The sequence below is a fragment of the Microtus pennsylvanicus genome, chromosome 3 (assembly GCF_037038515.1).
Source record: "Microtus pennsylvanicus isolate mMicPen1 chromosome 3, mMicPen1.hap1, whole genome shotgun sequence".
Classification (NCBI taxonomy): domain Eukaryota; kingdom Metazoa; phylum Chordata; class Mammalia; order Rodentia; family Cricetidae; genus Microtus; species Microtus pennsylvanicus.
The window spans coordinates 54,481,765-54,506,763 of NC_134581.1; the positions used below are offsets into that span (position 1 = coordinate 54,481,765).

Genomic DNA, 24,999 nt, shown 5'->3' on the forward strand with positions numbered 1-24,999 from the left:
TATATGCAGCAAAAATTCATTAATCAACTATACAATTTAATATCACTCCAGAAAAAGAATTTGATATAAAAGTTCTTATAATTTTGGTGGTTTGCAAACCTTGTGGCATAGATTACCAAAGAAAATCAAAATAAGATTTCAAAATTTTTTAATAAAATTTTTTAATATAATACTCGGCTCAAGTTAAAATGTCAAGCTGGCCCCAATCAGTCAAAACAAACACATAAATATTTATAATTATGGACAGACTTAGTTACAATGGTACTTAAATGTCTACTTCCTTCTTTCAAAACCCTTTCTTAAGGGTTGAGTTTTTCAATGCAAATGTGTCTTCTGTAAACTGTGAGAATGAAAGTTGGAGACATAGAAAGACTCAAGACAGAGATGGAAACTAAGACTTAAGTCAAAATTTGGGTCTGGCTTTAGTGATCTTTTTTTTTTTGCATCTTTCATTTGTTTTTAAAATTTTTTAATTAATTAATCTGTTTTTTTGTTTTTTTAAATTTTTTTATTAATTTATTTATTTATTAAAGATTTCTGTCTCTTCCCCGCCACCGCCTCCCATTTCCCTCCCCCTCCCCCAATTAAGTCTCCCCCCAGCCCGAAAAGCAATCAGGGTTCCCTGTCCTGTGGGAAGTCCAAGGAACCCCCACCTCCATCCAGGTCTAGTAAGTTGAGCATCCAAACTGCCTAGGCTCCCACAAAGCCAGTGCGTGCAGTAGGATCAGAAACCCATTGCCATTGTTCTTGAGTTCTCAGTAGTCCTCATTGTCCGCTATGTTCAGAGAGTCCGGATTTATCCCAGGCTTTTCCAGACCCAGGCCAGCTGGCTTTGGTGAGTTCCCAATAGAACATCCCCATTGTCTCAGTGTGTGGGTGCACCCCTCGCGGTCCTGAGTTCCATGCTCGTGCTCTCTCTCCTTCTGCTCCTGATTTGGACCTTGAGATTTCAGTCCTGTGCTCCAATTTGGGTCTCTGTCTCTGTCTCCTTTCATCGCTTGCTGAAGGTTAATATTCAGGAGGATGCCTATATGTTTTTCTTTGGGTTCTCCTTATTTAGCTTCTCTAGGATCACTAATTATAAGCTCAATGTCCTTGGTTTATGGCTAGAAACCAAATATGATTGAGTACATCCCATGTTCCTCTTTTTGGGTCTGGCTTACCTCATTCAGGATAGTGTTTTCTATTTCCATCCATTTGTATGCAAAATTCAAGAAGTCCTTGTTTTTTATTGCTGAGTAGTACTCTAATATGTATACATTCCATACTTTCTTCATCCATTCTTCCATTGAAGGGCATCTAGGTTGTTTCCAGGTTCTGGCTATCACAAACAATGCTGCTATGAACATTGTAGAGCATATACTTTTGTTGTATGATAAGGCCTCTCTTGGGTATATTCCCAAGAGTGGTATTGCTGGGTCCAGGGGTAAATTGATCCCGAATTTCCTGAGAAACCGCCATACTGCCTTGAAAGTGGTTGCACAAGTTTGCATTCCCACCAGCAATGGATGAGTGTACCCCTTTCTCCACAACCTCTCCAACAAAGGCTATCATTGATGTTTTTGATTTTAGCCATTCTGACCGGTGTAAGATGGTATCTTAAAGTTGTCTTGATTTGCATTTCCCTGATCGCTAAGGAAGTTGAGCATGACCTTAAGTGTCTTTTGGCCATTTGAAGTTCTTCTGTTGAGAATTCTCTGTTCAGCTCAATGCCCCAATTTATAATTGGGTTGATTAGCCTTTTACGGTCTAGTTTCTTGAGTTCTTCATATATTTTGGAGATCAGACCTTTGTCAGTTGCGGGGTTGGTGAAGATCTTCTCCCAGTTGGTGGGTTGCCTTTGTGTCTTAGCGACAGTGTTAGTGATCTTTTAGAAAATAATTTTTTCTGAGAGGTAGGGCATTCTTTGTTGCCGCATCTAAGGGCTGTGATAATGCTATCTGCACAGAACCGATGCAAACACTCCTTTGTAGTCATGGTCTTCTTCATAATATCCAAACAAATAGGGCACATTAATTCACTGTGTAGACTTCTAGGTGAGACCACAATCTCCAAGCCATCGGTTATTGCCTCCTGGGTGTTCATTGTGATTCGTAGAAACTGAGTTCCCATGTTTTGCTTAAGGTTGAGTTTCGTTTGTCTGCAGAGCCTGAGACATTGCTGCTTGTGGTCCAGCCCGAAGCTCTGAGAGCCAGACTCGAGGATCAACCTCCGGTGTCCCCCGCACAGTACAGCAATAAGGAAGTCTTTTTTTTTTCCAGTCGATGGAAGGGGACTTTATATGGTCCCAGAGTCATGGGCCAGTCATGGCCGCAGCTTTATTGGAGCTTCTTCTTGGGGCGCAGGTTGTTGCTGTGACCGCACTTCTTCTTGCGGCAGTTGACTGCACGGGGGTGCAGGCGTGCATAGCACTTGCGGCAGATCATCTTGTCACAGTTGTACTTCTGGGCAAGCTGACGAAGGGACGGCTCGATGATGCCACCAGGCAGACGAAGCACCTGGTGCAAAGTGGACAGTTCCTGGATGTTGTAGTCGGTCAGGGTCCGGCCATTCTCCAGATGCTTGCCCGCAAATAGCAGCCTCTGCTGGTCAGGTGGGATACCTTCCTTGTCTTGGATCTTGGCCTTGACATTCTCGATGGTGTCACTGGGCTCGACCTCAAGAGTGATGGTCTTGTTCGTCAGGGTCTTCACAAAGATCTGCATGTTGGCGTCAACCCGCTCGGTCGCCGCGTTGAAAAAGAATAAAACAAAACCCTTTTGGGATAGTTATTGGCGTTAAAGCTGATGATCAGAGGAGCAGAGCAGCAAGACACTGGAGAGACCTTTCCTCTACCAGTGTTCAGACTCCACACACCAGTGAACTCCTGTCTGTTCTTCTTTATATCCTCTCTCCACCCAGCCAGATTGTTCCTGGCTCCACCTCCCTAGTGCTGGGATTAAAGGTGTGTGAATCCCAAACACTGGGATTAAAGGTGTGAGCCACCACCACCTGGATCTGTTTCTGGATCAATATTGTGTAGGTCAGAGTAGCCTTGAACTCACAGAGCTCTGCCTTCCCCCGTCTCCTGAGTCCTAGGATTAAAGGTGTTTGCCACCACTGCCTGGTCTCTCATGGATTAATTAACTGGCCTTCAGGCAATCTTTATTTATTAAATTATAAATAAAGTATCACTACAGCAAAGGCCTCAGGCTCACGTTACTTTATGGTTTTTTTTTGTTTGTGTGTTTGTTTTTTACTTTTTGAGACAGGGTTTCTCTGTGTAGCTCTGAAGCCTGCCTTGGTACTAGCTCTGTAGACCAGGTTGGCCCTGAACTCACAAGATCCACCTATCTCTGCCCCTCCAGTACTGAGATTCTAAGCTAGTGTCTCCACCACCGGGCAACATTAGTTTTACTTGTCATAGTCCTCGATTATTCCTATGGGCTGTTTCAGGTTGTGACACACACTTGGTGTTGCTGCTTTTTACAACACACGTGTTTTGGTCTTTGAGAGCCTTACACACTGTGCTGAGTTTAGTGAGATTAACCCCTTAGAGTTATGCGTTTGAATCTTTGATCTCCAGTTGTGTGGCCCTGGGCAGATTTAGCTGTGACCTTGCTAAAGGAGGAGGCACGTCACTGGGTAGGATTGGAGGTTTCAAAGCCCTACCCTGTTGGCCATTAGAGCCCTGCCCACTACTCCAGGATCTGGTGTGAGCTCTCAGCTCTTCCTCCTCCATGCTGTATCAGCTCCCTGCCATGATGAACTCAGCCCTCTGCACCCGTCAGCCCAAATCAACTTCCTTCTGTAAACTGCTTCTGTCTTACTGCTTTCTCACAGACGCTATCGGAGTAACATACCTGCCTGGGGAATAGGGGCACATGTGTTCTAAAAGACCTGTTGATTAGAGAGTAACTCTGAAGGAATTTCAGTTTGTTACCAGGCAGATTGTGCACACAGCTTCATTGCTGTGGGGGTCCCTGCACGGGGCACAGTGGCAGTGAAATGATCTGCAGAGGGGCAGAAATAAACCTCGGTTCAACATGACGTACCAGACTGGGTCAAACTTGCAGAGTCTGACATCAATTAGTCTGTGTGGCAGTCTATCTCTCTATGTCTCTATGTCTCTATCTATCTCTCTATCTATCTCTCTGTCTATATCTATCTATCTATCTTTATCTGTTTTTCTATCTATCTATCTATCTATCTATCTATCTATCTATCTATCTATCTAATCATCTATCTATCTAACTCCCCATCTATCCATCATCCATCCATCCATCCATCCATCCATCCATCCATCCATGATTCTTGTTATTTTACATATATAAACAGTAAATTCTTGGGGGGAAAGTTTGCCATGACAATTATCACAAAAGTTTAAGGCATGGCTACATTGAACTCCCTTAACTAGTGTGTGTCTTTTGCTGAGCACCTGTGACCTCTTCCACAGGAGGGTTCTGTTGACTGAGGATCAATGCTCAGAATAAGAGCCTAGGGAGGAAGGGTTTCTGATAAGCATAAGGATGGGTTCTACTGACTGAAAACAATGCTCAGTAATCTGAGAGATCCTGGGTAAGGGCTGGCTTCCTAGAGTACCATAAGATCATCAGGTAATATCATGAGTTAAAAAAGAAGTCTTATGTTTGTTTAACAGTTCCGGCTTCTCAGGGATTCTGTAACCTTCGTGTTTAACAATTATGGTGCTGGAGAGATGGTTCTGTGGATAGGAGCACCGGCAGCTCTTTCAGAGGTCCTGAGTTCAAGTCCCAACAACCACATGGTGGCTCACAATCATATATAATGAGTTTTGGTGCCCTCTAATGTCATGCAGGCATACACACAGGTAGAACACTGGATACATGATAAATAAATAAATAAATCTTTCCTCAATTAATAACCACATTGAGAATTTATTTAACACAACCACTAATTTAATATGTTAACAACAAAATCCAAGCAATTACATCACAAAACAAGGAAAATACACAGAACACATGCATTAATAATCTATACTACTTTTCATACTTGACTCAAGTTAAAACATCAAGCTGGCCCCAATCTGTCAAAACAGACAGATAAATATTTATAATTATGGACAGACTTAGTTACAAAGGTACTTAAATGTCTACTTCCTTCTTTCAAAACCCTTTCTTAAGGGTTAAATTTTTCAATGCAAATGTGTCTTCTGTAAAAACTGTGAGAATGAAACTTGGAGACATAGAGAGACTCAAGCAGAGGTGGAAACTAAGACTTAAGTCAAAATTTGGGTCTGGCTTTAGTAATCTTTTAGAAACTAATTTTTTTCCGACAAGTAGGGCATTCTTTGTTGCCACGTCTAAGGGCTGTGATAATGCAATCTGCACAGAACCGATGCAAACACTCCTTTGTAGTCATGGTCTTCTTCATAATATCCAAACAAATAGGGCACATTAATTCACTGTGTAGACTTCTAGGTGAGACCACAATCTCCAAGCCATCGGTTATTGCCTCCTGGGTGTTCATTGTGATTCGTAGAAACTGAGTTCCCATGTTTTGCTTAAGGTTGAGTTTCGTTTGTCTGCAGAGCCTGAGACATTGCTGCTTGTGGTCCAGCCCGAAGCTCTGAGAGCCAGACTCGAGGATCAACCTCCGGTGTCCCCCGCACAGTACAGCAATAAGGAAGTCTTTTTTTTTTCCAGTCGATGGAAGGGGACTTTATATGGTCCCAGAGTCATGGGCCAGTCATGGCCGCAGCTTTATTGGAGCTTCTTCTTGGGGCGCAGGTTGTTGCTGTGACCGCACTTCTTCTTGCGGCAGTTGACTGCACGGGGGTGCAGGCGTGCATAGCACTTGCGGCAGATCATCTTGTCACAGTTGTACTTCTGGGCAAGCTGACGAAGGGACGGCTCGATGATGCCACCAGGCAGACGAAGCACCTGGTGCAAAGTGGACAGTTCCTGGATGTTGTAGTCGGTCAGGGTCCGGCCATTCTCCAGATGCTTGCCCGCAAATAGCAGCCTCTGCTGGTCAGGTGGGATACCTTCCTTGTCTTGGATCTTGGCCTTGACATTCTCGATGGTGTCACTGGGCTCGACCTCAAGAGTGATGGTCTTGTTCGTCAGGGTCTTCACAAAGATCTGCATGTTGGCGTCAACCCGCTCGGTCGCCGCGTTGAAAAAGAATAAAACAAAACCCTTTTGGGATAGTTATTGGCGTTAAAGCTGACGATCAGAGGAGCAGAGCAGCAAGACACTGGAGAGACCTTTCCTCTACCAGTGTTCAGACTCCACACACCAGTGAACTCCTGTCTGTTCTTCTTTATATCCTCTCTCCACCCAGCCAGATTGTTCCTGGCTCCACCTCCCTAGTGCTGGGATTAAAGGTGTGTGAATCCCAAACACTGGGATTAAAGGTGTGAGCCACCACCACCTGGATCTGTTTCTGGATCAATATTGTGTAGGTCAGAGTAGCCTTGAACTCACAGAGCTCTGCCTTCCCCCGTCTCCTGAGTCCTAGGATTAAAGGTGTTTGCCACCACTGCCTGGTCTCTCATGGATTAATTAACTGGCCTTCAGGCAATCTTTATTTATTAAATTATAAATAAAGTATCACTACAGCAAAGGCCTCAGGCTCACGTTACTTTATGGTTTTTTTTTGTTTGTGTGTTTGTTTTTTACTTTTTGAGACAGGGTTTCTCTGTGTAGCTCTGAAGCCTGCCTTGGTACTAGCTCTGTAGACCAGGTTGGCCCTGAACTCACAAGATCCACCTATCTCTGCCCCTCCAGTACTGAGATTCTAAGCTAGTGTCTCCACCACCGGGCAACATTAGTTTTACTTGTCATAGTCCTCGATTATTCCTATGGGCTGTTTCAGGTTGTGACACACACTTGGTGTTGCTGCTTTTTACAACACACGTGTTTTGGTCTTTGAGAGCCTTACACACTGTGCTGAGTTTAGTGAGATTAACCCCTTAGAGTTATGCGTTTGAATCTTTGATCTCCAGTTGTGTGGCCCTGGGCAGATTTAGCTGTGACCTTGCTAAAGGAGGAGGCACGTCACTGGGTAGGATTGGAGGTTTCAAAGCCCTACCCTGTTGGCCATTAGAGCCCTGCCCACTACTCCAGGATCTGGTGTGAGCTCTCAGCTCTTCCTCCTCCATGCTGTATCAGCTCCCTGCCATGATGAACTCAGCCCTCTGCACCCGTCAGCCCAAATCAACTTCCTTCTGTAAACTGCTTCTGTCTTACTGCTTTCTCACAGACGCTATCGGAGTAACATACCTGCCTGGGGAATAGGGGCACATGTGTTCTAAAAGACCTGTTGATTAGAGAGTAACTCTGAAGGAATTTCAGTTTGTTACCAGGCAGATTGTGCACACAGCTTCATTGCTGTGGGGGTCCCTGCACGGGGCACAGTGGCAGTGAAATGATCTGCAGAGGGGCAGAAATAAACCTCGGTTCAACATGACGTACCAGACTGGGTCAAACTTGCAGAGTCTGACATCAATTAGTCTGTGTGGCAGTCTATCTCTCTATGTCTCTATGTCTCTATCTATCTCTCTATCTATCTCTCTGTCTATATCTATCTATCTATCTTTATCTGTTTTTCTATCTATCTATCTATCTATCTATCTATCTATCTATCTATCTATCTAATCATCTATCTATCTAACTCCCCATCTATCCATCATCCATCCATCCATCCATCCATCCATCCATCCATCCATGATTCTTGTTATTTTACATATATAAACAGTAAATTCTTGGGGGGAAAGTTTGCCATGACAATTATCACAAAAGTTTAAGGCATGGCTACATTGAACTCCCTTAACTAGTGTGTGTCTTTTGCTGAGCACCTGTGACCTCTTCCACAGGAGGGTTCTGTTGACTGAGGATCAATGCTCAGAATAAGAGCCTAGGGAGGAAGGGTTTCTGATAAGCATAAGGATGGGTTCTACTGACTGAAAACAATGCTCAGTAATCTGAGAGATCCTGGGTAAGGGCTGGCTTCCTAGAGTACCATAAGATCATCAGGTAATATCATGAGTTAAAAAAGAAGTCTTATGTTTGTTTAACAGTTCCGGCTTCTCAGGGATTCTGTAACCTTCGTGTTTAACAATTATGGTGCTGGAGAGATGGTTCTGTGGATAGGAGCACCGGCAGCTCTTTCAGAGGTCCTGAGTTCAAGTCCCAACAACCACATGGTGGCTCACAATCATATATAATGAGTTTTGGTGCCCTCTAATGTCATGCAGGCATACACACAGGTAGAACACTGGATACATGATAAATAAATAAATAAATCTTTCCTCAATTAATAACCACATTGAGAATTTATTTAACACAACCACTAATTTAATATGTTAACAACAAAATCCAAGCAATTACATCACAAAACAAGGAAAATACACAGAACACATGCATTAATAATCTATACTACTTTTCATACTTGACTCAAGTTAAAACATCAAGCTGGCCCCAATCTGTCAAAACAGACAGATAAATATTTATAATTATGGACAGACTTAGTTACAAAGGTACTTAAATGTCTACTTCCTTCTTTCAAAACCCTTTCTTAAGGGTTAAATTTTTCAATGCAAATGTGTCTTCTGTAAAAACTGTGAGAATGAAACTTGGAGACATAGAGAGACTCAAGCAGAGGTGGAAACTAAGACTTAAGTCAAAATTTGGGTCTGGCTTTAGTAATCTTTTAGAAACTAATTTTTTTCCGACAAGTAGGGCATTCTTTGTTGCCACGTCTAAGGGCTGTGATAATGCAATCTGCACAGAACCGATGCAAACACTCCTTTGTAGTCATGGTCTTCTTCATAATATCCAAACAAATAGGGCACATTAATTCACTGTGTAGACTTCTAGGTGAGACCACAATCTCCAAGCCATCGGTTATTGCCTCCTGGGTGTTCATTGTGATTCGTAGAAACTGAGTTCCCATGTTTTGCTTAAGGTTGAGTTTCGTTTGTCTGCAGAGCCTGAGACATTGCTGCTTGTGGTCCAGCCCGAAGCTCTGAGAGCCAGACTCGAGGATCAACCTCCGGTGTCCCCCGCACAGTACAGCAATAAGGAAGTCTTTTTTTTTTCCAGTCGATGGAAGGGGACTTTATATGGTCCCAGAGTCATGGGCCAGTCATGGCCGCAGCTTTATTGGAGCTTCTTCTTGGGGCGCAGGTTGTTGCTGTGACCGCACTTCTTCTTGCGGCAGTTGACTGCACGGGGGTGCAGGCGTGCATAGCACTTGCGGCAGATCATCTTGTCACAGTTGTACTTCTGGGCAAGCTGACGAAGGGACGGCTCGATGATGCCACCAGGCAGACGAAGCACCTGGTGCAAAGTGGACAGTTCCTGGATGTTGTAGTCGGTCAGGGTCCGGCCATTCTCCAGATGCTTGCCCGCAAATAGCAGCCTCTGCTGGTCAGGTGGGATACCTTCCTTGTCTTGGATCTTGGCCTTGACATTCTCGATGGTGTCACTGGGCTCGACCTCAAGAGTGATGGTCTTGTTCGTCAGGGTCTTCACAAAGATCTGCATGTTGGCGTCAACCCGCTCGGTCGCCGCGTTGAAAAAGAATAAAACAAAACCCTTTTGGGATAGTTATTGGCGTTAAAGCTGACGATCAGAGGAGCAGAGCAGCAAGACACTGGAGAGACCTTTCCTCTACCAGTGTTCAGACTCCACACACCAGTGAACTCCTGTCTGTTCTTCTTTATATCCTCTCTCCACCCAGCCAGATTGTTCCTGGCTCCACCTCCCTAGTGCTGGGATTAAAGGTGTGTGAATCCCAAACACTGGGATTAAAGGTGTGAGCCACCACCACCTGGATCTGTTTCTGGATCAATATTGTGTAGGTCAGAGTAGCCTTGAACTCACAGAGCTCTGCCTTCCCCCGTCTCCTGAGTCCTAGGATTAAAGGTGTTTGCCACCACTGCCTGGTCTCTCATGGATTAATTAACTGGCCTTCAGGCAATCTTTATTTATTAAATTATAAATAAAGTATCACTACAGCAAAGGCCTCAGGCTCACGTTACTTTATGGTTTTTTTTTGTTTGTGTGTTTGTTTTTTACTTTTTGAGACAGGGTTTCTCTGTGTAGCTCTGAAGCCTGCCTTGGTACTAGCTCTGTAGACCAGGTTGGCCCTGAACTCACAAGATCCACCTATCTCTGCCCCTCCAGTACTGAGATTCTAAGCTAGTGTCTCCACCACCGGGCAACATTAGTTTTACTTGTCATAGTCCTCGATTATTCCTATGGGCTGTTTCAGGTTGTGACACACACTTGGTGTTGCTGCTTTTTACAACACACGTGTTTTGGTCTTTGAGAGCCTTACACACTGTGCTGAGTTTAGTGAGATTAACCCCTTAGAGTTATGCGTTTGAATCTTTGATCTCCAGTTGTGTGGCCCTGGGCAGATTTAGCTGTGACCTTGCTAAAGGAGGAGGCACGTCACTGGGTAGGATTGGAGGTTTCAAAGCCCTACCCTGTTGGCCATTAGAGCCCTGCCCACTACTCCAGGATCTGGTGTGAGCTCTCAGCTCTTCCTCCTCCATGCTGTATCAGCTCCCTGCCATGATGAACTCAGCCCTCTGCACCCATCAGCCCAAATCAACTTCCTTCTGTAAACTGCTTCTGTCTTAGTGCTTTCTCACAGACGCTATCGGAGTAACATACCTGCCTGGGGAATAGGGGCACATGTGTTCTAAAAGACCTGTTGATTAGAGAGTAACTCTGAAGGAATTTCAGTTTGTTACCAGGCAGATTGTGCACACAGCTTCATTGCTGTGGGGGTCCCTGCACGGGGCACAGTGGCAGTGAAATGATCTGCAGAGGGGCAGAAATAAACCTCAGTTCAACATGACGTACCAGACTGGGTCAAACTTGCAGAGTCTGACATCAATTAGTCTGTGTGGCAGTCTATCTCTCTATGTCTCTATGTCTCTATCTATCTCTCTATCTATCTCTCTGTCTATATCTATCTATCTATCTTTATCTGTTTTTCTATCTATCTATCTATCTATCTATCTATCTATCTATCTAATCATCTATCTATCTAACTCCCCATCTATCCATCATCCATCCATCCATCCATCCATCCATCCATCCATCCATGATTCTTGTTATTTTACATATATAAACAGTAAATTCTTGGGGGGAAAGTTTGCCATGACAATTATCACAAAAGTTTAAGGCATGGCTACATTGAACTCCCTTAACTAGTGTGTGTCTTTTGCTGAGCACCTGTGACCTCTTCCACAGGAGGGTTCTGTTGACTGAGGATCAATGCTCAGAATAAGAGCCTAGGGAGGAAGGGTTTCTGATAAGCATAAGGATGGGTTCTACTGACTGAAAACAATGCTCAGTAATCTGAGAGATCCTGGGTAAGGGCTGGCTTCCTAGAGTACCATAAGATCATCAGGTAATATCATGAGTTGAAAAAGAAGTCTTATGTTTGTTTAACAGTTCCGGCTTCTCAGGGATTCTGTAACCTTCGTGTTTAACAATTATGGTGCTGGAGAGATGGTTCTGTGGATAGGAGCACCGGCAGCTCTTTCAGAGGTCCTGAGTTCAAGTCCCAACAACCACATGGTGGCTCACAATCATATATAATGAGTTTTGGTGCCCTCTAATGTCATGCAGGCATACACACAGGTAGAACACTGGATACATGATAAATAAATAAATAAATCTTTCCTCAATTAATAACCACATTGAGAATTTATTTAACACAACCACTAATTTAATATGTTAACAACAAAATCCAAGCAATTACATCACAAAACAAGGAAAATACACAGAACACATGCATTAATAATCTATACTACTTTTCATACTTGACTCAAGTTAAAACATCAAGCTGGCCCCAATCTGTCAAAACAGACAGATAAATATTTATAATTATGGACAGACTTAGTTACAAAGGTACTTAAATGTCTACTTCCTTCTTTCAAAACCCTTTCTTAAGGGTTAAATTTTTCAATGCAAATGTGTCTTCTGTAAAAACTGTGAGAATGAAACTTGGAGACATAGAGAGACTCAAGCAGAGGTGGAAACTAAGACTTAAGTCAAAATTTGGGTCTGGCTTTAGTAATCTTTTAGAAACTAATTTTTTTCCGACAAGTAGGGCATTCTTTGTTGCCACGTCTAAGGGCTGTGATAATGCAATCTGCACAGAACCGATGCAAACACTCCTTTGTAGTCATGGTCTTCTTCATAATATCCAAACAAATAGGGCACATTAATTCACTGTGTAGACTTCTAGGTGAGACCACAATCTCCAAGCCATCGGTTATTGCCTCCTGGGTGTTCATTGTGATTCGTAGAAACTGAGTTCCCATGTTTTGCTTAAGGTTGAGTTTCGTTTGTCTGCAGAGCCTGAGACATTGCTGCTTGTGGTCCAGCCCGAAGCTCTGAGAGCCAGACTCGAGGATCAACCTCCGGTGTCCCCCGCACAGTACAGCAATAAGGAAGTCTTTTTTTTTTCCAGTCGATGGAAGGGGACTTTATATGGTCCCAGAGTCATGGGCCAGTCATGGCCGCAGCTTTATTGGAGCTTCTTCTTGGGGCGCAGGTTGTTGCTGTGACCGCACTTCTTCTTGCGGCAGTTGACTGCACGGGGGTGCAGGCGTGCATAGCACTTGCGGCAGATCATCTTGTCACAGTTGTACTTCTGGGCAAGCTGACGAAGGGACGGCTCGATGATGCCACCAGGCAGACGAAGCACCTGGTGCAAAGTGGACAGTTCCTGGATGTTGTAGTCGGTCAGGGTCCGGCCATTCTCCAGATGCTTGCCCGCAAATAGCAGCCTCTGCTGGTCAGGTGGGATACCTTCCTTGTCTTGGATCTTGGCCTTGACATTCTCGATGGTGTCACTGGGCTCGACCTCAAGAGTGATGGTCTTGTTCGTCAGGGTCTTCACAAAGATCTGCATGTTGGCGTCAACCCGCTCGGTCGCCGCGTTGAAAAAGAATAAAACAAAACCCTTTTGGGATAGTTATTGGCGTTAAAGCTGACGATCAGAGGAGCAGAGCAGCAAGACACTGGAGAGACCTTTCCTCTACCAGTGTTCAGACTCCACACACCAGTGAACTCCTGTCTGTTCTTCTTTATATCCTCTCTCCACCCAGCCAGATTGTTCCTGGCTCCACCTCCCTAGTGCTGGGATTAAAGGTGTGTGAATCCCAAACACTGGGATTAAAGGTGTGAGCCACCACCACCTGGATCTGTTTCTGGATCAATATTGTGTAGGTCAGAGTAGCCTTGAACTCACAGAGCTCTGCCTTCCCCCGTCTCCTGAGTCCTAGGATTAAAGGTGTTTGCCACCACTGCCTGGTCTCTCATGGATTAATTAACTGGCCTTCAGGCAATCTTTATTTATTAAATTATAAATAAAGTATCACTACAGCAAAGGCCTCAGGCTCACGTTACTTTATGGTTTTTTTTTGTTTGTGTGTTTGTTTTTTACTTTTTGAGACAGGGTTTCTCTGTGTAGCTCTGAAGCCTGCCTTGGTACTAGCTCTGTAGACCAGGTTGGCCCTGAACTCACAAGATCCACCTATCTCTGCCCCTCCAGTACTGAGATTCTAAGCTAGTGTCTCCACCACCGGGCAACATTAGTTTTACTTGTCATAGTCCTCGATTATTCCTATGGGCTGTTTCAGGTTGTGACACACACTTGGTGTTGCTGCTTTTTACAACACACGTGTTTTGGTCTTTGAGAGCCTTACACACTGTGCTGAGTTTAGTGAGATTAACCCCTTAGAGTTATGCGTTTGAATCTTTGATCTCCAGTTGTGTGGCCCTGGGCAGATTTAGCTGTGACCTTGCTAAAGGAGGAGGCACGTCACTGGGTAGGATTGGAGGTTTCAAAGCCCTACCCTGTTGGCCATTAGAGCCCTGCCCACTACTCCAGGATCTGGTGTGAGCTCTCAGCTCTTCCTCCTCCATGCTGTATCAGCTCCCTGCCATGATGAACTCAGCCCTCTGCACCCATCAGCCCAAATCAACTTCCTTCTGTAAACTGCTTCTGTCTTAGTGCTTTCTCACAGACGCTATCGGAGTAACATACCTGCCTGGGGAATAGGGGCACATGTGTTCTAAAAGACCTGTTGATTAGAGAGTAACTCTGAAGGAATTTCAGTTTGTTACCAGGCAGATTGTGCACACAGCTTCATTGCTGTGGGGGTCCCTGCACGGGGCACAGTGGCAGTGAAATGATCTGCAGAGGGGCAGAAATAAACCTCGGTTCAACATGACGTACCAGACTGGGTCAAACTTGCAGAGTCTGACATCAATTAGTCTGTGTGGCAGTCTATCTCTCTATGTCTCTATGTCTCTATCTATCTCTCTATCTATCTCTCTGTCTATATCTATCTATCTATCTTTATCTGTTTTTCTATCTATCTATCTATCTATCTATCTATCTATCTATCTATCTAATCATCTATCTATCTAACTCCCCATCTATCCATCATCCATCCATCCATCCATCCATCCATCCATGATTCTTGTTATTTTACATATATAAACAGTAAATTCTTGGGGGGAAAGTTTGCCATGACAATTATCACAAAAGTTTAAGGCATGGCTACATTGAACTCCCTTAACTAGTGTGTGTCTTTTGCTGAGCACCTGTGACCTCTTCCACAGGAGGGTTCTGTTGACTGAGGATCAATGCTCAGAATAAGAGCCTAGGGAGGAAGGGTTTCTGATAAGCATAAGGATGGGTTCTACTGACTGAAAACAATGCTCAGTAATCTGAGAGATCCTGGGTAAGGGCTGGCTTCCTAGAGTACCATAAGATCATCAGGTAATATCATGAGTTGAAAAAGAAGTCTTATGTTTGTTTAACAGTTCCGGCTTCTCAGGGATTCTGTAACCTTCGTGTTTAACAATTATGGTGCTGGAGAGATGGTTCTGTGGATAGGAGCACCGGCAGCTCTTTCAGAGGTCCTGAGTTCAAGTCCCAACAACCACATGGTGGCTCACAATCATATATAATGAGTTTTGGTGCCCTCTAATGTCATGCAGGCATACACACAGGTAGAACACTGGATACATGATAAATAAATAAATAAATCTTTCCTCAATTAATAACCACATTGAGAATTTATTTAACACAACCACTAATTTAATATGTTAACAACAAAATCCAAGCAATTACATCACAAAACAAGGAAAATACACAGAACACATGCATTAATAATCTATACTACTTTTCATACTTGACTCAAGTTAAAACATCAAGCTGGCCCCAATCTGTCAAAACAGACAGATAAATATTTATAATTATGGACAGACTTAGTTACAAAGGTACTTAAATGTCTACTTCCTTCTTTCAAAACCCTTTCTTAAGGGTTAAATTTTTCAATGCAAATGTGTCTTCTGTAAAAACTGTGAGAATGAAACTTGGAGACATAGAGAGACTCAAGCAGAGGTGGAAACTAAGACTTAAGTCAAAATTTGGGTCTGGCTTTAGTAATCTTTTAGAAACTAATTTTTTTCCGACAAGTAGGGCATTCTTTGTTGCCACGTCTAAGGGCTGTGATAATGCAATCTGCACAGAACCGATGCAAACACTCCTTTGTAGTCATGGTCTTCTTCATAATATCCAAACAAATAGGGCACATTAATTCACTGTGTAGACTTCTAGGTGAGACCACAATCTCCAAGCCATCGGTTATTGCCTCCTGGGTGTTCATTGTGATTCGTAGAAACTGAGTTCCCATGTTTTGCTTAAGGTTGAGTTTCGTTTGTCTGCAGAGCCTGAGACATTGCTGCTTGTGGTCCAGCCCGAAGCTCTGAGAGCCAGACTCGAGGATCAACCTCCGGTGTCCCCCGCACAGTACAGCAATAAGGAAGTCTTTTTTTTTTCCAGTCGATGGAAGGGGACTTTATATGGTCCCAGAGTCATGGGCCAGTCATGGCCGCAGCTTTATTGGAGCTTCTTCTTGGGGCGCAGGTTGTTGCTGTGACCGCACTTCTTCTTGCGGCAGTTGACTGCACGGGGGTGCAGGCGTGCATAGCACTTGCGGCAGATCATCTTGTCACAGTTGTACTTCTGGGCAAGCTGACGAAGGGACGGCTCGATGATGCCACCAGGCAGACGAAGCACCTGGTGCAAAGTGGACAGTTCCTGGATGTTGTAGTCGGTCAGGGTCCGGCCATTCTCCAGATGCTTGCCCGCAAATAGCAGCCTCTGCTGGTCAGGTGGGATACCTTCCTTGTCTTGGATCTTGGCCTTGACATTCTCGATGGTGTCACTGGGCTCGACCTCAAGAGTGATGGTCTTGTTCGTCAGGGTCTTCACAAAGATCTGCATGTTGGCGTCAACCCGCTCGGTCGCCGCGTTGAAAAAGAATAAAACAAAACCCTTTTGGGATAGTTATTGGCGTTAAAGCTGACGATCAGAGGAGCAGAGCAGCAAGACACTGGAGAGACCTTTCCTCTACCAGTGTTCAGACTCCACACACCAGTGAACTCCTGTCTGTTCTTCTTTATATCCTCTCTCCACCCAGCCAGATTGTTCCTGGCTCCACCTCCCTAGTGCTGGGATTAAAGGTGTGTGAATCCCAAACACTGGGATTAAAGGTGTGAGCCACCACCACCTGGATCTGTTTCTGGATCAATATTGTGTAGGTCAGAGTAGCCTTGAACTCACAGAGCTCTGCCTTCCCCCGTCTCCTGAGTCCTAGGATTAAAGGTGTTTGCCACCACTGCCTGGTCTCTCATGGATTAATTAACTGGCCTTCAGGCAATCTTTATTTATTAAATTATAAATAAAGTATCACTACAGCAAAGGCCTCAGGCTCACGTTACTTTATGGTTTTTTTTTGTTTGTGTGTTTGTTTTTTACTTTTTGAGACAGGGTTTCTCTGTGTAGCTCTGAAGCCTGCCTTGGTACTAGCTCTGTAGACCAGGTTGGCCCTGAACTCACAAGATCCACCTATCTCTGCCCCTCCAGTACTGAGATTCTAAGCTAGTGTCTCCACCACCGGGCAACATTAGTTTTACTTGTCATAGTCCTCGATTATTCCTATGGGCTGTTTCAGGTTGTGACACACACTTGGTGTTGCTGCTTTTTACAACACACGTGTTTTGGTCTTTGAGAGCCTTACACACTGTGCTGAGTTTAGTGAGATTAACCCCTTAGAGTTATGCGTTTGAATCTTTGATCTCCAGTTGTGTGGCCCTGGGCAGATTTAGCTGTGACCTTGCTAAAGGAGGAGGCACGTCACTGGGTAGGATTGGAGGTTTCAAAGCCCTACCCTGTTGGCCATTAGAGCCCTGCCCACTACTCCAGGATCTGGTGTGAGCTCTCAGCTCTTCCTCCTCCATGCTGTATCAGCTCCCTGCCATGATGAACTCAGCCCTCTGCACCCATCAGCCCAAATCAACTTCCTTCTGTAAACTGCTTCTGTCTTAGTGCTTTCTCACAGACGCTATCGGAGTAACATACCTGCCTGGGGAATAGGGGCACATGTGTTCTAAAAGACCTGTTGATTAGAGAGTAACTCTGAAGGAATTTCAGTTTGTTACCAGGCAGATTGTGCACACAGCTTCATTGCTGTGGGGGTCCCTGCACGGGGCACAGTGGCAGTGAAATGATCTGCAGAGGGGCAGAAATAAACCTCAGTTCAACATGACGTACCAGACTGGGTCAAACTTGCAGAGTCTGACATCAATTAGTCTGTGTGGCAGTCTATCTCTCTATGTCTCTATGTCTCTATCTATCTCTCTATCTATCTCTCTGTCTATATCTATCTATCTATCTTTATCTGTTTTTCTATCTATCTATCTATCTATCTATCTATCTATCTATCTATCTAATCATCTATCTATCTAACTCCCCATCTATCCATCATCCATCCATCCATCCATCCATCCATCCATCCATCCATCCATGATTCTTGTTATTTTACATATATAAACAGTAAATTCTTGGGGGGAAAGTTTGCCATGACAATTATCACAAAAGTTTAAGGCATGGCTACATTGAACTCCCTTAACTAGTGTGTGTCTTTTGCTGAGCACCTGTGACCTCTTCCACAGGAGGGTTCTGTTGACTGAGGATCAATGCTCAGAATAAGAGCCTAGGGAGGAAGGGTTTCTGATAAGCATAAGGATGGGTTCTACTGACTGAAAACAATGCTCAGTAATCTGAGAGATCCTGGGTAAGGGCTGGCTTCCTAGAGTACCATAAGATCATCAGGTAATATCATGAGTTGAAAAAGAAGTCTTATGTTTGTTTAACAGTTCCGGCTTCTCAGGGATTCTGTAACCTTCGTGTTTAACAATTATGGTGCTGGAGAGATGGTTCTGTGGATAGGAGCACCGGCAGCTCTTTCAGAGGTCCTGAGTTCAAGTCCCAACAACCACATGGTGGCTCACAATCATATATAATGAGTTTTGGTGCCCTCTAATGTCATGCAGGCATACACACAGGTAGAACACTGGATACATGATAAATAAATAAATAAATCTTTCCTCAATTAATAACCACATTGAGAATTTATTTAACACAACCACTAATTTAATATGTTAACAACAAAATCCAAGCAATTACATCACAAAACAAGGAAAATACACAGAACACATGCATTAATAATCTATACTACTTTTCATACTTGACTCAAGTTAAAACATCAAGCTGGCCCCAATCTGTCAAAACAGACAGATAAATATTTATAATTATGGACAGACTTAGTTACAAAGGTACTTAAATGTCTACTTCCTTCTTTCAAAACCCTTTCTTAAGGGTTAAATTTTTCAATGCAAATGTGTCTTCTGTAAAAACTGTGAGAATGAAACTTGGAGACATAGAGAGACTCAAGCAGAGGTGGAAACTAAGACTTAAGTCAAAATTTGGGTCTGGCTTTAGTAATCTTTTAGAAACTAATTTTTTTCCGACAAGTAGGGCATTCTTTGTTGCCACGTCTAAGGGCTGTGATAATGCAATCTGCACAGAACCGATGCAAACACTCCTTTGTAGTCATGGTCTTCTTCATAATATCCAAACAAATAGGGCACATTAATTCACTGTGTAGACTTCTAGGTGAGACCACAATCTCCAAGCCATCGGTTATTGCCTCCTGGGTGTTCATTGTGATTCGTAGAAACTGAGTTCCCATGTTTTGCTTAAGGTTGAGTTTCGTTTGTCTGCAGAGCCTGAGACATTGCTGCTTGTGGTCCAGCCCGAAGCTCTGAGAGCCAGACTCGAGGATCAACCTCCGGTGTCCCCCGCACAGTACAGCAATAAGGAAGTCTTTTTTTTTTCCAGTCGATGGAAGGGGACTTTATATGGTCCCAGAGTCATGGGCCAGTCATGGCCGCAGCTTTATTGGAGCTTCTTCTTGGGGCGCAGGTTGTTGCTGTGACCGCACTTCTTCTTGCGGCAGTTGACTGCACGGGGGTGCAGGCGTGCATAGCACTTGCGGCAGATCATCTTGTCACAGTTGTACTTCTGGGCAAGCTGACGAAGGGACGGCTCGATGATGCCACCAGGCAGACGAAGCACCTGGTGCAAAGTGGACAGTTCCTGGATGTTGTAGTCGGTCAGGGTCCGGCCATTCTCCAGATGCTTGCCCGCAAATAGCAGCCTCTGCTGGTCAGGTGGGATACCTTCCTTGTCTTGGATCTTGGCCTTGACATTCTCGATGGTGTCACTGGGCTCGACCTCAAGAGTGATGGTCTTGTTCGTCAGGGTCTTCACAAAGATCTGCATGTTGGCGTCAACCCGCTCGGTCGCCGCGTTGAAAAAGAATAAAACAAAACCCTTTTGGGATAGTTATTGGCGTTAAAGCTGACGATCAGAGGAGCAGAGCAGCAAGACACTGGAGAGACCTTTCCTCTACCAGTGTTCAGACTCCACACACCAGTGAACTCCTGTCTGTTCTTCTTTATATCCTCTCTCCACCCAGCCAGATTGTTCCTGGCTCCACCTCCCTAGTGCTGGGATTAAAGGTGTGTGAATCCCAAACACTGGGATTAAAGGTGTGAGCCACCACCACCTGGATCTGTTTCTGGATCAATATTGTGTAGGTCAGAGTAGCCTTGAACTCACAGAGCTCTGCCTTCCCCCGTCTCCTGAGTCCTAGGATTAAAGGTGTTTGCCACCACTGCCTGGTCTCTCATGGATTAATTAGCTTCGCATACTGGTCTTCAGACAAGGTTTATTTATTAAATTATAAATAAAGTATCACTACAGCAAAGGCCTCAGGCTCACGTTACTTTATGATTTTTTTTTTGTTTGTGTGTTTGTTTTTACTTTTTGAGACAGGGTTTCTCTGTGTAGCTCTGAAGCCTGCCTTGGTACTAGCTCTGTAGACCAGGTTGGCCCTGAACTCACAAGATCCACCTATCTCTGCCCCTCCAGTACTGAGATTCTAAGCTAGTGTCTCCACCACCGGGCAACATTAGTTTTACTTGTCATAGTCCTCGATTATTCCTATGGGCTGTTTCAGGTTGTGACACACACTTGGTGTTGCTGCTTTTTACAACACACGTGTTTTGGTCTTTGAGAGCCTTACACACTGTGCTGAGTTTAGTGAGATTAACCCCTTAGAGTTATGCGTTTGAATCTTTGATCTCCAGTTGTGTGGCCCTGGGCAGATTTAGCTGTGACCTTGCTAAAGGAGGAGGCACGTCACTGGGTAGGATTGGAGGTTTCAAAGCCCTACCCTGTTGGCCATTAGAGCCCTGCCCACTACTCCAGGATCTGGTGTGAGCTCTCAGCTCTTCCTCCTCCATGCTGTATCAGCTCCCTGCCATGATGAACTCAGCCCTCTGCACCCATCAGCCCAAATCAACTTCCTTCTGTAAACTGCTTCTGTCTTAGTGCTTTCTCACAGACGCTATCGGAGTAACATACCTGCCTGGGGAATAGGGGCACATGTGTTCTAAAAGACCTGTTGATTAGAGAGTAACTCTGAAGGAATTTCAGTTTGTTACCAGGCAGATTGTGCACACAGCTTCATTGCTGTGGGGGTCCCTGCACGGGGCACAGTGGCAGTGAAATGATCTGCAGAGGGGCAGAAATAAACCTCGGTTCAACATGACGTACCAGACTGGGTCAAACTTGCAGAGTCTGACATCAATTAGTCTGTGTGGCAGTCTATCTCTCTATGTCTCTATGTCTCTATCTATCTCTCTATCTATCTCTCTGTCTATATCTATCTATCTATCTTTATCTGTTTTTCTATCTATCTATCTATCTATCTATCTATCTATCTATCTATCTATCTAATCATCTATCTATCTAACTCCCCATCTATCCATCATCCATCCATCCATCCATCCATCCATCCATCCATCCATGATTCTTGTTATTTTACATATATAAACAGTAAATTCTTGGGGGGAAAGTTTGCCATGACAATTATCACAAAAGTTTAAGGCATGGCTACATTGAACTCCCTTAACTAGTGTGTGTCTTTTGCTGAGCACCTGTGACCTCTTCCACAGGAGGGTTCTGTTGACTGAGGATCAATGCTCAGAATAAGAGCCTAGGGAGGAAGGGTTTCTGATAAGCATAAGGATGGGTTCTACTGACTGAAAACAATGCTCAGTAATCTGAGAGATCCTGGGTAAGGGCTGGCTTCCTAGAGTACCATAAGATCATCAGGTAATATCATGAGTTGAAAAAGAAGTCTTATGTTTGTTTAACAGTTCCGGCTTCTCAGGGATTCTGTAACCTTCGTGTTTAACAATTATGGTGCTGGAGAGATGGTTCTGTGGATAGGAGCACCGGCAGCTCTTTCAGAGGTCCTGAGTTCAAGTCCCAACAACCACATGGTGGCTCACAATCATATATAATGAGTTTTGGTGCCCTCTAATGTCATGCAGGCATACACACAGGTAGAACACTGGATACATGATAAATAAATAAATAAATCTTTCCTCAATTAATAACCACATTGAGAATTTATTTAACACAACCACTAATTTAATATGTTAACAACAAAATCCAAGCAATTACATCACAAAACAAGGAAAATACACAGAACACATGCATTAATAATCTATACTACTTTTCATACTTGACTCAAGTTAAAACATCAAGCTGGCCCCAATCTGTCAAAACAGACAGATAAATATTTATAATTATGGACAGACTTAGTTACAAAGGTACTTAAATGTCTACTTCCTTCTTTCAAAACCCTTTCTTAAGGGTTAAATTTTTCAATGCAAATGTGTCTTCTGTAAAAACTGTGAGAATGAAACTTGGAGACATAGAGAGACTCAAGCAGAGGTGGAAACTAAGACTTAAGTCAAAATTTGGGTCTGGCTTTAGTAATCTTTTAGAAACTAATTTTTTTCCGACAAGTAGGGCATTCTTTGTTGCCGCGTCTAAGGGCTGTGATAATGCAATCTGCACAGAACCGATGCAAACACTCCTTTGTAGTCATGGTCTTCTTCATAATATCCAAACAAATAGGGCACATTAATTCACTGTGTAGACTTCTAGGTGAGACCACAATTTCCAAGCCATCGGTTATTGCCTCCTGGGTGTTCATTGTGATTCGTAGAAACTGAGTTCCCATGTTTTGCTTAAGGTTGAGTTTCGTTTGTCTGCAGAGCCTGAGACATTGCTGCTTGTGGTCCAGCCCGAAGCTCTGAGAGGGAGACTCGAGGATCAACCTCCGGTGTCCCCGCACAGTACAGCAATAAGGAAGTCTTTTTTTTTTCCAGTCGATGGAAGGGGACTTTATATGGTCCCAGAGTCATGGGCCAGTCATGGCCGCAGCTTTATTGGAGCTTCTTCTTGGGGCGCAGGTTGTTGCTGTGACCGCACTTCTTCTTGCGGCAGTTGACTGCACGGGGGTGCAGGCGTGCATAGCACTTGCGGCAGATCATCTTGTCACAGTTGTACTTCTGGGCAAGCTGACGAAGGGACGGCTCGATGATGCCACCAGGCAGACGAAGCACCTGGTGCAAAGTGGACAGTTCCTGGATGTTGTAGTCGGTCAGGGTCCGGCCATTCTCCAGATGCTTGCCCGCAAATAGCAGCCTCTGCTGGTCAGGTGGGATACCTTCCTTGTCTTGGATCTTGGCCTTGACATTCTCGATGGTGTCACTGGGCTCGACCTCAAGAGTGATGGTCTTGTTCGTCAGGGTCTTCACAAAGATCTGCATGTTGGCGTCAACCCGCTTGGTCGCCGCGTTGAAAAAGAATAAAACAAAACCCTTTTGGGATAGTTATTGGCGTTAAAGCTGACGATCAGAGGAGCAGAGCAGAAAGACACTGGAGAGACCTTTCCTCTACCAGTGTTCAGACTCCACACACCAGTGAACTCCTGTCTGTTCTTCTTTATATCCTCTCTCCACCCAGCCACATTGTTCCTGGCTCCACCTCCCTAGTGCTGGGATTAAAGGTGTGTGAATCCCAAACACTGGGATTAAAGGTGTGAGCCACCACCACTTGGATCTGTTTCTGGATCAATATTGTGTAGGTCAGAGTAGCCTTGAACTCACAGAGCTCTGCCTTCCCCCGTCTCCTGAGTCCTAGGATTAAAGGTGTTTGCCACCATTGCCTGGTCTCTCATGGATTAATTAGCTTCGCATACTGGTCTTCAGGCAAGGTTTATTTATTAAATTATAAATAAAGTATCACTACAGCAAAGGCCTCAGGCTCATGTTACTTTATGATTTTTTTTTGTTTGTGTGTTTGTTTTTTACTTTTTGAGACAGGGTTTCTCTGTGTAGCTCTGAAGCCTGCCTTGGTACTAGCTCTGTAGACCAGGTTGGCCCTGAACTCACAAGATCCACCTATCTCTGGCCCTCCAGTACTGAGATTCTAAGCTAGTGTCTCCAGCACCGGGCAACATTAGTTTTACTTGTCATAGTCCTCGATTATTCCTATGGGCTGTTTCAGGTTGTGACACACACTTGGTGTTGCTGCTTTTTACAACACACGTGTTTTGGTCTTTGAGAGCCTTACACACTGTGCTGAGTTTAGTGAGATTAACCCCTTAGAGTTATGCGTTTGAATCTTTGATCTCCAGTTGTGTGGCCCTGGGCAGATTTAGCTGTGACCTTGCTAAAGGAGGAGGCACGTCACTGGGTAGGATTGGAGGTTTCAAAGCCCTACCCTGTTGGCCATTAGAGCCCTGCCCACTACTCCAGGATCTGGTGTGAGCTCTCAGCTCTTCCTCCTCCATGCTGTATCAGCTCCCTGCCATGATGAACTCAGCCCTCTGTACCCGTCAGTCCAAATCAACTTCCTTCTGTAAACTGCTTATGTCTTATTGCTTTCTCACAGACGCTACCAGAGTAATATACCTGCCTGGGGAATAGGGGCACATGTGTTCTAAAAGACCTGTTGATTAGAGAGTAACTCTATAGGAATTTCAGTTTGTTACCAGGCAGATTGTGCACACAGCTTCATTGCTGTGGGTGTCCCTACACGGGACACAGTGGCGTTGAAATGATCTGCAGAGGGGCAGAAATACCTCGGTTCAACATAACGTACCAGATTGGGTCAAACTTGCAGAGTCTGACATCAATTAGTCTGTGTGTCAGTCTATCTCTCTATGTCTCTATCTATCTCTCTATCTATCTCTCTCTCTATCTATCTATCTATCTATCTATCTATCTATCTCTCTATGTCTCTATCTATCTCTCTATCTATCTCTCTATCTATCTATCTATCTATCTCTCTATCTATCTCTCTATCTATCTATCTATATTGGTTTTCCGTCTATCTTATCTATCTATCTATCTATCTATTTATCTATCTATCATCTATCTATCTATCTATCTATCCATCTATCAATATATCTATCTCTCCATCCATCTATCTCTTCATCCATCCATCCATTATTCTTGATATTATACATATATAAACAGTAAATTCTTCGGGGGGAAGTGTAGTAATAAAGGCGGTGGCGGTGCTGCGTCCCCAACACCCCAGCCGCCTGCCCAGCTAGCTTTACCCAAAATAATTACACGGACACTGTATTCTTTTAATCACTGCTTGGCCCTTAGCTCTAGCCCTTACTGGCTAATTCTGATATCCCAATCAACCCAT

General features: G+C 44.2%; 7 pseudogenes; all 7 read right to left on the reverse strand.

The window, feature by feature from the left end:
• Positions 1-2,289: 2,289 nt before the first annotated feature.
• Positions 2,290-2,738, reverse strand: LOC142845900 (ubiquitin-ribosomal protein eL40 fusion protein pseudogene; annotated as a pseudogene).
• A 2,927-nt stretch (positions 2,739-5,665) lies between these two features.
• Positions 5,666-6,140, reverse strand: LOC142845896 (ubiquitin-ribosomal protein eL40 fusion protein pseudogene; annotated as a pseudogene).
• A 2,927-nt stretch (positions 6,141-9,067) lies between these two features.
• LOC142845893 (ubiquitin-ribosomal protein eL40 fusion protein pseudogene) lies at positions 9,068-9,542 on the reverse strand (annotated as a pseudogene).
• Positions 9,543-12,461: 2,919 nt separating this feature from the next.
• LOC142845894 (ubiquitin-ribosomal protein eL40 fusion protein pseudogene) lies at positions 12,462-12,936 on the reverse strand (annotated as a pseudogene).
• Positions 12,937-15,851: 2,915 nt separating this feature from the next.
• On the reverse strand, positions 15,852-16,326 carry LOC142845895 (ubiquitin-ribosomal protein eL40 fusion protein pseudogene; annotated as a pseudogene).
• A 2,927-nt stretch (positions 16,327-19,253) lies between these two features.
• LOC142845897 (ubiquitin-ribosomal protein eL40 fusion protein pseudogene) lies at positions 19,254-19,728 on the reverse strand (annotated as a pseudogene).
• Positions 19,729-22,662: 2,934 nt separating this feature from the next.
• Positions 22,663-23,117, reverse strand: LOC142845903 (ubiquitin-ribosomal protein eL40 fusion protein pseudogene; annotated as a pseudogene).
• Positions 23,118-24,999: the final 1,882 nt, after the last annotated feature.